This window comes from Taudactylus pleione, unplaced genomic scaffold (genome assembly GCF_031769625.1).
Source record: "Taudactylus pleione unplaced genomic scaffold, aTauple2 ptg000029l, whole genome shotgun sequence".
NCBI classification, from domain to species: domain Eukaryota; kingdom Metazoa; phylum Chordata; class Amphibia; order Anura; family Myobatrachidae; genus Taudactylus; species Taudactylus pleione.
In genome coordinates, this window is record NW_028284431.1 from 579,447 (window position 1) to 586,943 (window position 7,497).

A 7,497-nucleotide genomic window follows, 5' to 3' on the forward strand; every position below is an offset into this window, starting at 1 on the left:
TTGCAGGGCATTCTGTGTCACACAAACCACACTTTATGTCGGTGGTCACAAACCTATGACATCACAGCCTGGCCGGTTACTGGAGAAGAAAGGATTTCTACTAGTACACAGGAGTCCTGGGCAGCCGGGCTCATATATAAGATTCCAAATACTTGTATAAAGGTGGGTACACACTTGACAGATACATCTGCAGATGATGGTCGTTCATAGTACACACTGAACGGCCATCATGTGTCTTGCTGCGGGTCTCGGCGACCAGGAGGCATGTTGGGGGTGTGTCCCAGCAGGTGGGGGGCGTGTCCCACCCCCTCCCCGTGGCTGCCCCTGTGTGTGCACAGGCGGCTTACTAACCGCTCGTACACACCTGCTGATGGACAGATATGTCTGTAGACATGTCTGCCTATCAGCTGTGCAGCACAGCCAATGCAATATGTCGGTGAATGCCGACATTTACCGATATATCACGTATACACACTGCCCGATGGGCAGCAGATACATTGGCTGATCAATTGATTGGCCAATGTATCTGTCAGTGTGTACCCAGCTTTAGTTTGAGGAAATATAAGCACCCTGTTTATTAGGAGTTTTGCTACTTTGTTCAGTTAAGGGGTTAATGGATAGAGAGTTGTCTATCAAATTATAACCCTATAGCAGTGTTGGCAGGAGGTAAGGCCTCTGCTAGTCCCATAAATAGCCAGTGTAGAGGAGCCATCTTCCTCTTTGCAGTTTTTCAATATTGCAATTGTTTTCTGCCCATTTTCTGCACTCTTTTGTTTGTTTATTACATTTTCCCATCCATCTTTATACTCCTCTCTTTTTTTCATCCCCTCTGATTCAGCTTCTTCGCTGCCCTTTCTTCCCTCCTGTCATTCATAGCTGCCTAGCCTACTGCCATGCCCCTTCCACGCAGATCGGCACCCCCTGGCACCTCATAGAAGCAGCCTTGCTGCTTACCTCCGTGGCTCTGGCTTCACCCAGGCGCAGCTCATGTCACACGGCTGGCCGCGATGTCACGCCTGTGTCCTCTGCGGGTGTGCGCGCTGGATGTCCTGGCGCCAGTGTGTGAGGTTCTGATTTTGTTGTGGACCCAGAGTGGTGATAGGAGCAGACACAGAAGCAGACTTAAATGAAAAAGTGGAGTTTTTAATAAGTGGCTTAGAAGACATGGGAATGGCAAACAAAAAGTCCAGGTATTGCACTTAAGTGCACTTGATAACTGTAGTGGGGGTTAATGGGAGAATAGCCAGATAGTGATAGGCAGAAACAGTCCAGTATACAGGTATGGTGAGCTGTAACTGAATGCAGATATCAGGAGCTGTAACAAATGCAGGCAGGGATAATGAAGTCCAGCTGGGAGTGAATGGAGGCAAGGTGCAGGGAAACAGCAGGTTCAGGTACTCAGGCAGGTGAAAAGGTATATGGAGGGTGCATGGCAGGGGTGTATCTACCCATTGGCCAGGATGGCACTCGCCAGGGGCGCCGGCCAAAAGGGGGCACCATCCGGCAGTGCAACCAGCAGCCAATGGGTGGACTACCCCGCTAGTCCCCCGGGCCCCAAGTGTAGGGCAGACCGCAGTGAGAGCGGTCTGCCCTACACAGTTTACAAATACACAGCCGCCGCCGTCGGCAGTCTGATTGTTATAGCAGCCAGCCAATGAGAGTCAGACAGACTCTCATTGGCTGCTACATCCACAAAGGGAGCCAACTGGAGCTCACTCATGAATTCCACCTTCCTGCTTCCTCCCCGAAGCGGGTGATGGGAGAGACGTCATGACGTCTCTCCCATCACATAGTGCAGAGCGAGAGCAGGCCCGGAGGAGTGGACAGCGGTGGTCGTTGGCAGGAGTGGGGATCAGGTAAGTTGTTTTCTTTTTCTGGAACAGCACAGTGGGGGAGATTGGCTACTACCACTGTATAGGAGGTGGCCGCTACTGGAGGCACGTTATGGGGGGGATGGCCGCTACTAGGGACACTGTATAGGGGGGACTACTGCTGGGGGCAATGCATAAGGGGGACTACTGCGGGCAATAAATAGGGTGGACTACTACTGGGGGCACTGTATAGGAGGACTACTACTGGGGGTACTGTGTAGGAGGACTACTACTGGGGGCACTGTATAGGGGGACTACTACTGGGGGCACTGTATAGGGGGACTACTACTGGGGGGCACTGTATAGGGGGACTACTACTTGGGGCACACTGTATAGGGGGACTAGTACTGGGAGCACTGTATAGGGGGACTACTACTGGGGGTACTGTGTAGGTGGACTACTACTGAGGGCACTGTATAGGAGAACTACTACTGGGGGCACTGTATAGGGGGACTACTACTGAGGGTACTGTATAGGAGAACTACTACTGGGGGTACTGTATAGGAGGACTACTACTGGGGGCACTGCATAGGGAGGACTACTACTAGGGGGGCACTTCCTGAAATTATTGGGGGAGGGGGCGCCAGTCCATTACCTTGCCAGGGGCACTCAGATCCCTAGATACACCCCTGGTGCAGGGTAAGTCCAGCAGGTTGGAGCAGGCAAGGTTCAGGCTAGTAGCGCTTCCAAGGAGACAGGTAAGGCACAGGTACTCTCTCTCAGTTGCAGCTGAGAAACACGTTACACTGGCAAAGGAAGGAAGGCTCTGGACCTTCCTAAATACTCAGTGCCACGCTGTGACTGGCTGGAATGAGCACATGACCTACCAGGATTGGACAGCTGGAATCACATGGCCGAGGCAAGATGGTGGCGCCCATGCCAATGGAACGGAAACACTGCCAGACCTCACCAGGCCTAGTGACAATGTGCCTGCACAGAACCACATGCAGCCAATGCCCCTCACCAAACACCAGCACTGCTGCCAGAGACCCCCCACCATAACGACCTCACAGGTAATACCTGGTGACCACCATGCCGACATACCTTGGCAGTGACACAGTGCTCCATCCTCCGATCCTTCCTCTCTCACTCCCTGGCTGTCCAGGAGCACTGCAAGTGGCTCCAGTGCCCCCTGCATTAATCCCCAATCCCAGCAGCTTCGCACCCATCCTCGGTGCTTAGCCACGCCCACCCATCCCCGGTTGCCATTTTACAGCCTCCGCAGCCCCTGACTGGCAGCTTGGTGCCCTGCAACAACCCTCCCCTGCTCCCTCTGCTTTAAGAGCAGAGGGGCTAGTCTCCATGATGGGAGATTCCCCGCTTTTATTGAGCCCCAGAGGCTCACCATCCTCAGTCATTTCTATTCCACCCAGCACACCCATGGTGGTGGCATATTTGGCCCTTCCCTCTCCAGCGATGTCACAATTTGGCCCTTCATACCAGAGCAGCCAGCATCCCCAGGATATGCAGAACCTTCACCCTCTAATGCACATAGGTTGGTCCCCTTATTTTGCTGGAGCCAGGCAGCAGCATAATGTCCCCCTTTCATGGTGCCTAATTATGTGTCTGCCCCCCAGTGTTCCAGCAAGTGCCCCTCCAGTATGTCCTGACATTTGGTTTTCCCATGCATGACCCCCTGGCCCTGGGGGGCTGTGGGATTCTTGCAGCAGTACCTGCAGTACCCACCTCTCCACCCAACCCCATGGGCTTGCCATCACTGGTCCCACCTCTGCCACCTATTCCGGTTCCCCCCCATTAGGTCTCTGCCGTTTACCTTTAGAGAAGATAAGGAAGTTAGGGGAGCTCTTGGATGTTTGTGTTTTGGCAAAAAAGGTTTTGCTTAAGCAATTGCAATCTCTTCTAGGCCTTTCGAACTTTGTGTGTAGGGTGATAACTACAGGCAAGGTTTTTTGTCGTCGTTTAGAATGTTCCACGGCGGGGGTTAAAAAAATCTCACCACCTGGTCCACATATCTCAAGACATGCAGGAGGACCTGCGTGTGTGACTTATGTTCTTGCGGGAGTTTAACGGAGTGCGAATATGGCTTTCGGCATTAGTAGATAATTGCCAACTTCAGTTATTCACTGATGCGTCAGGTTCGTTAGGTTTTGGAGCTTTCTTGGAAGGTGAATGGTGCGCAGAACCTTGGCCCATATCATGGAAGAAGCACGGTTTAACTGCTTGCATGCTGCTTTTGGAGCTTTTTCCAATTGTGGTCTCCGTAGAGCTATGGTCCGATAAGCTTACCAATAGGAGTATTGTTTTTTGGTGCGACAACCTGGGCGTAGTGCATGCCATCAATAATCAGAGGGAAGACTCTCCTCCGGTTTTGCATTTATTGCAACATTTAACCCTCTTATGTTTGCGTAAAAAGGTCGACTACAGGGCTCTCCATTTTCCGGCCGTGGAAAACAATATCACAGATGCCTTGTCTCGTTTTCAGTTGGATAGATTTAGGGCTTTTGCTCCGGGCACTAGTGAGTTTGGTTTATCCTCTGCTTTGCATATCTGGCAGATTATCGAGCCGGCATCAAAGGACTTGCATTGATGTCATTGGCCCCAAGTATGCTGAGGACTTATTTGGTGGCTTGGAAAGATTGGCGAGGCTTCCTAGCCTCTGAAAGTGAGGGAGGTAAGCCAATTACAGTTTGTTTGGGAATGCCACAAGCAGGGACGTTCTAAAGCTGCCATATCTGCTGCTCCGTCCGGCATTGCTTGTTTTTCAAAATTACATGGCAAGGTAGACCCCACAATGACTGTACTTTTACTCTATCTGTACCTGTAATTCAGCACACATTTACCTTATGATCATATCATACCTGCTGTTGATGTACAAGTACACCACACTGTTCATAGTGACAGTCAGTGAACTATTAACACCAATACCTTTTCCAATTTCATGGACATAATGATTTATTGATATATGAGTGTCACTGGATATACACACTATATAATTTTCATGTTTACTGTATTGGTGTACACTGACAGCTCATATCGGATCATATTTGAATGGTTTCCGGGTATGATATCACGTTATTCATGATCTTACATATACAAGATTACATACCATCCTTTTTGAGCCAGGATTCATGTGCATTGTTTCAATTTAGAAACTGATAATTTAGAAGGCATATGTAGGCTGTTGGCATAAGGTCACTCATGATATAGAGGAATTTACCTTTAATTATTTGCATTGTTTCTATATTTTCACCATGATTTTTTGATTACTCAACAATACCCAGCTATATGATTCCGTAATCCCTGACCTTCCACGTGATTATTGAGCAGCATACTCTTCAACATATACACGTGGATCACTGATATTATTGATTATTGTGGTATCTATGGTTCTATTTACATGTTTGGAGTAATGTCTATTTGTTGTCCTAGTGGTAATTGACTACTTATATTTATCATTGTGGCCTTTGTAATCCCATATTCGTATATGTTTATAATTGTATTTATATGTTGTCCTATTTCCTCTTTCTGCAGAGGTTCTAACTATTATCATTAAAAGTTCTATTTTATATTTATTAGGTAGAAATTGTGCCCCAAACCAATAGAGTACTTGCTTTCTCTCCTTTTTCTCTCCAATATTATTACTCTCCTGGGCGCACCTCCACCTCTTGATCTATCCAATTATTGCTCATATGACCATTTATATTTATCAGTGATTTGTGGAGTATTTCTACCATTTTATGTGATTTCCATTTTCCGCTGGTACCAGTGCTTGGGCCATTCCAATCCTTCCCTTCCCTACATAAGTCTTGTAAACGTACCCTAGGCTGTTGCCTAATCAACGTAATGGTTGATCAGCCTTGTATAAAATAGATTGACAGACATTTCACTTACTGTAGAAATGTCACTCAAAGTGCATTCACGAGTCAGCAATTTTGTAACCACATTTTTTTAGTGTTTTTTTAGATGATTCAGTTGTGGTCAGCCAATCAGTGCTTGCTAACTGCCGTTCTATTTACTGTTGATCCAGAGAATGTACATGCTGCATGTTGTGTCCAGTTGCGTCAAACAAAGAAAAGTACACCCTGTCTCAGAAACAGGTAATCTGATCCCACACTGCATCCACATGCAAGAGCAATTTAATATATTTGTGTGTTCTATTTATCCAAAAAAAGAAAAACATTTTTAAAAGTATCAATTCAGTCTGCTAACACAATTTTATGTATGCTATTGCACTATAACACTATTACTGTGAAGAGCCCTTTAGACACCTTGAGAAAAAAAGCATTTTCCTTCCAACCTCCATGGACATATTGTATGTTCTTTTTGAAACTAGGTATTTCATAATATCTGCAGAATTAGTTATATTGTCCTCATACACATGTATCAAAGTTCACTTAGTCATCTCTTCAATGCATTTCCCTAAGCCAAAATACCAATTATTCACCTCGACAAAGACATTCTTTTAGAGATATGCAACATTTTCAAAGCTGTTAAGCAAAATATTCAAATTGTATTATATTAGCCTGTAAAATTACACAAGTTTTGCCAGAGGAATTTGGGCTTAACTAAGGGTGTGCAACATGTACTGTCGCACAAGGTGGAAGGCCCTGGGGGTGGCACAGTAGCTTCCCCATGACCATTGCTACTGGCTAGCAGAGTCCCTGTAATGGCACCCAACAGCCAGTATCTTTGCTGCAGTGCTGCCTGGAGCATCATTGGACAAGCAGCTGCTCAGAACGTCCTGAGGGTGCCCCAGTCAGTGCTGGGATCAGGTTGGTGCAAGGCACCTAGTCAGCTTTTTATGGTGCTGCTCAGTTCTGCCCCAAACACACATAATAGCAGAATGAACTGATCATTGCTTCTTTGGACCTTTTTACTCTATACTATACATTTTGTTCAATACAATGAAATACTGAAGGGTGAAACAAAAGCCAAACTTGAAGATTTCATAGGAACAACTTTGCACCTAATTCACTATTGAACTATATTAAAATCACAACTTCTGTAAATTAATACATTAATGAATATACATGAAACCTGAGAGATGAATAAGGGTAGTGCAGAAAGAGGATAAAGTAGATCGGGCAGTGATAGTGAACTGGGGACACACGTTTACTTATCTTAGTGCTCACTAAAAACTAAAGATGTGTGTAAAACCCGCTGTTTTTGGTTTTGGAAGAACCACCCTCAAGCGTTTTGGTTCGGATTTGGTTTGTGTTTTGGATTTCTTTAAAATGTATAAAAACAGCTAAAATCATGTAATTTGGACCTGTTTATATGCAATCAAAAACTGAGATTCAGTTTTTAAATCCGAGTTCTGAACTTACAGCAGACCTGAGCTGAGAGTCTGTTCTACTCTGAACCACAAAAGTGATCTGAGTCGGGACTCCGTTCTACACTGTACCCCAAAAGAGATCCAAGCCGGGACTCGATTCAACTCAGAACCCCGTAGCTCAGGTAAGTTCGGTTTTCAAGAAAACCGCACCGCACATCTCTACTAAAAACTAGCTGCAAAGGACATTACACAAATATTAAAATGGTCCTTATTCTACTATCCATTTCACTACCATCACTTCTATAGCTTTCTTATAAACTCAAATATATTTCTATATTCCACAAGTATTTATAATTGAAACAGTATTTGGAATTCAAGTGGGTTTAAGCA